The 4,872-nt window shown below is 39.6% G+C and overlaps 1 long non-coding RNA gene across 1 annotated transcript; it reads left to right on the top strand.

The window, feature by feature from the left end:
* The first annotated feature begins 242 nt into the window (after positions 1 to 242).
* Positions 243 to 1,010, top strand: LOC142157869 (uncharacterized). The gene is made up of 2 exons (XR_012692665.1): positions 243 to 476; positions 725 to 1,010. It is a non-coding gene; the product is annotated as an uncharacterized LOC142157869 (long non-coding RNA).
* Positions 1,011 to 4,872: the final 3,862 nt, after the last annotated feature.

The following is a 4,872-nucleotide window of genomic DNA, read 5'->3' on the forward strand; positions in this document are numbered from 1 at the left end:
TCAGACTGCTCTAGCAAAGTACATTTTAGACCTATTAGACCAGGTCTGTGGCTCTCCAGGTATTATGAAACTACAAGTCCCAGAATTCCCTGTCTGGCTATCTGCTGGCTCTCAACTGGCAAAGCATGCTGGGGCTAGTAGTTTGAAAACACATAGAGAGCCACAGGTTGGCCAGGCCTGTATTACACCTATAAAAGTAAATATGAGATGGATTGTATGGCCTAAGCACAGTTCAGGTCACATGGCTGCCTCAGGGTTTCATTTCATAACAATGGGAGCCATAGTCACCTCTGATGCTAGATTAGGTCATAATTGTCAGTAAGTATATCAGGCAGCTGCTGGGGCTGACCAGTCACCAGACACCTGATCCTACTTGAGAGACAACATCTGAAAGAAAATGCCCCACAGAAGGTACCGCACACGTCGTACAAGGAGGTCTTCACACAGAAGAGGGCCTACCAGAAGAGTCAGACGAGGTATGTATTTATGTACCCAATACTGTATATAAGGTTCGTGTGACACAAAGAACGTCTGCTGTATAAATAGTGCCTATATATCTTCATGGTTTTTTTTAATTAATGGAGTTAAAAATGACAAAACAAAAGCAAAGAAACAGAAATTATAGTTATACTCTTATTTGTATCATGTCAGTATGTCTATATATAGAGACGAGAGAGAAAAGGTTATGTCTATACTAATTATAGTATTAATCTATGGTTTTCAGGCAGATACTGGTATTACTACAGAGTTCTGTGATAAACTAGAAGGACCTCTCCTGCTGCCGCACCAATATCATGTTTCTGAAAGTCATCAAACGGCCCCGACCACCATGGAATCTACCCAGAGGCCGTGAAACAAGAAACATTCATTCACAAGGAAACCAACCATATGAACTTTCAATGACCTGGTTTCTGTGAAAGAGAAGCATGGATTGTGGATTGGACAATGTAGACCGTATCCAGCAGCAAAACAGTAAATGAGCAGGACCAATAATAAAAGATGGCAACGTATTGATATTGTACTGTGTTCAATGGGCTTTACTACTATAACATGCTACAGTGTGTGATTGCTTTGTTTAGAATGTGCTTGGTGAAGGTTTGCTATAAATGGCAAATCTTAAAAGTGTTTCTCATTTGTGGACTATCTACCATCTTTATCTACGTGGAATGGGGTCTAAGTTAATAAGGTGTATGGGTGATCTCAGTTATGAGAAAGGGGAGATGTTTAAGGCAAATTATCATTGTATATAAATCCATAAAGCTGTGACCTGTAAAAGCAAAGTGTTCTTTACAGTAAAAGCAGTGAAACTATAGAATATGCTCCTGCAACAATTTGTATTTGCAGATACTGCAGATTGATCAAAGAATGTAATGCAATTCTCCATAGCAACACAGAAGATACCAGTAGGGAGCACATTTTATGTGTTATCAGGGCAAATTGGACTACACTTTATTGGGTTTTTTGACCTTCATGAACACACGTCTTCTTAAACCTAAACAGCTATGTAGAGGTAACAATGAATAGATTGCGTCTACGCACCTCATATTTAATTTTGCCAAATCCATTTTCATCCAGGCATTTATTTATTTAGTTGTTTTCATAGTTTTCCGCCTCCGTGAGTACAAAATTCAGACTCTCAATTATAATTTTATACAATTCTCAAACACAATGTAGGTTTTGAAGGAGAGGAAGACACTTATAATAGTTGCCGCTCCTGCAGCAGTTCTGTATAACAAACGGGTGTTTTATCTGAACCTATCACTTGTCTCTGTACGATAAAGACAACTTAAGGTACAGCCGACAATATGGCAGAGTTTTCTTTTCTGTCTTTTTTATTGGACAGAGGTGCGACTAAAATACATTTAGCGTGGTGTTAGTTGGCAGTGCACAAACCTTCCATCAGAGTTCCTCTGGGTCAGGTAAGTCTCTGAAGGCCGAAGGAAGGACATGACTGTTCTAACAATACAGATCACATAACTGTTATTATAACAATCAGAGCCTCTTAATCTCTTAATAAAACTCATTGTTTATTGAACATCTTCACTACATGCTTACCAGTTGCAATAAATCAGAAGTGATGTCACATCAGAGCTGACACTACATGTCTTTGGCACAATCATTCTTACACTCTACATTGTCCCCTGTAGCAGCTCTCCCAATTCTCTAGCATCAGGTTGTTCCCACTCCTCTTTAATGATCCTTTCTCTCTGGCCATGGTTATCACACATCATCATCAGCTATTTCTATAGCGCCACTAATTCTGCAGAGCTGTAGAGAAAACTCACTCAGTCCCTGCTGCATTGGAGCTTACAATCTAAATTCCCTAACACACACACACACACACATCAGGGCCATCTTTTCCATTGGGCATGATGGGCAGCTGCCCAGGGGCCCCACGGGCAAGGGGGCCCCATAGGCGCGGCTCTTAATGAGAATAAATAATCCTGCAAAAGAAAAAAACCTGCAAAAAAAAACCTTCAAGAGTCACTGAGCAAGTACATATATCTATCTATCTCTATATATCTATTTCTATATCTGTATCTGTATATATCTATATATCTATATCTATATCTAGGGGCCCCGGGGCACTGCTTTGCCCAAGGGCCCATAATGTTGTTAAGATGGCCCTGACACACATACACAATCAAACACACACACACACACACACACAGACTAGGGTCAATTTGGTAGCTAAAAAACACAAGGAGGTATACAGCGCTGGGAAGAACTCAACCCGAAAATGTATCAATTGATGCAAATATCAATCAATATGAAAAATGACATATATTTGTATCTCAGTAAAACACAAATGATTTAATAAAAATACAAACAATCAATAATTCATATAAAACTCAATTATCATAAAGATTGGCATAAATCATACAGATAAATATGACCACAACAAAAGATGGAGAATAGATGGTACTGCCTTATCATAAATAATGGTAGGTATATTTAAAATATTAAATCCAATGTGAATCCTGAAAAGAAGTAATCTAAGGGCTAGGTGTAGAAAATAGATTAATAGAACAAACTGCAAAACTGCCGATAGGATGTAATGGAGAATGTATCTGGGGACTGGATCGTGAAACGGCGGATGAGCGTGAAGAATGCACACTTACAAGTCCCCATAGGATCCGTAGATGAAAGGATATGTCCCAACTTGAACTCCTCTGTATTGGCGCTGGCAGCGTGTCAGCGTGGAGCTCTGATGTAGAGATGAAAGTCCAGGTGCACACCTGAATAAGGGCCATAAAAACAACACTCCCGCAAGGTAGTTCCTAGTCAGTCCATAGATGGTAAGATCACATCAAATGTTGTGGACTGGATCTCCATTAGCTGGTAAGTGTGAAAGATGGGTCACGATAATTCACAGCACAAAGCTGGTGACTGCATACAGGGTAACGCGTTTCGTCCACTAATTGTGGACTTTTTGAAGCCTCAATTCCAATAGTCCAATCGTTGGTCTTTAAATAGCCCTTCCTTAATAAACTTAATTAATTATATTGATTGTACCTGATGTTTCTAAATGGCAGTACTCATCTATTAGCAAAATAAACATACAAAGTAGTACCAAGACCATCTATTTAATATAAATAACATGACCACCTAAAACAATCTTCATCATCAAGTTTCTAACATATAAAAATGCAAGAAAATCAGGCGAAGTAAAAATAGATCTGGATAGAAAAAAATAAATATATAAATGAAAATTATATATAAATTATATATGTATAAATATCTAGATAAACCATATTAATTTGGTAGCTGCCAATTAACCTACTAGTATGTTTTTGGAGTGTGGGAGGAAACCGGAGCACCCGGAGGAAACCCACGCTAATATGGGGAGAATATGCAAACTCCACACAGATAAGGCCATGGTCGGGAATTGACTGGAAAATTGACCATTATATCATCCCTCAACCTACTGAAATAAGGATAACGAAGGGTAAGCGAAATTGCATATAGTGAAGCACTGTTGTGTTGATTTGTCTTGTGCAATGAGAAAAGCAGGCCGTTCCTGGGAACTGCAAGATGCTTGTGTATTCCAGACACACCACTTAGACACTTACATCCAAATTGCTAACACTTAAAACAAACTTTTATTTTATATGTATTGAAAGTAGAGATGGGCGGGTCCGGTTCCCCGAGAACCGAACCCACCCGAACTTTGGGTATCCGAGTACCGAGCTGAGTAGCTCGGTACTCTCCCGCCCGTTCCGAATCCAAATCATTGTGACGTCGTCGGATCTCGGGGCTCGGTTCTCGCGATATTTCAACATTATAAATACACGCCTCCACAGCAATCCGTCGCCATTTGACAGAGGGAGAGAGCAGGGTGTAGTCACAGGCTGATTAGAGCAGGGACAGAGAATCCAATATTCTTCTTGCAATTTCTCTAACAAAAATCGCTAGAGAATAGAGGAGGATAGAGGTTTATTATTTTTTGTTAATATTTGGCACTCCCCAGTGCTTTTGGGGTGTCCCCCATAATTGTGCATAAATATTTCTGGCTGTCAAAAGTCATATCTGTCAGCAGTATCTTCCAACTAATTGTTAGCACTCCTCTGTGCTTTTGGGGTGTCCCCCATAATTTTGCATAAATATTTCTGGCTGTCAAAAGTCATATCTATCAGCAGTATCTACCAACTAATCGTTAGCACTCCTCAGTGCTTTTGGGGTGTCCCCCATAATTGTGCATAAATATTTCTGACTGTCAAAAGTCATATCTGTCAGCAGTATCTACCAACTGATTTTTACCACTCCCCAGTGCTTTTGGGGTGTCCTCCCTAACTGTGCATAAATATTTCTGGCTGTCAAAAGTCATATCTGTCAGCAGTATCTACCAACTAATTTTTAGCACTCCCCAGT

This window comes from Mixophyes fleayi, chromosome 5, assembly GCF_038048845.1.
Source record: "Mixophyes fleayi isolate aMixFle1 chromosome 5, aMixFle1.hap1, whole genome shotgun sequence".
Lineage (NCBI taxonomy): Eukaryota > Metazoa > Chordata > Amphibia > Anura > Limnodynastidae > Mixophyes > Mixophyes fleayi.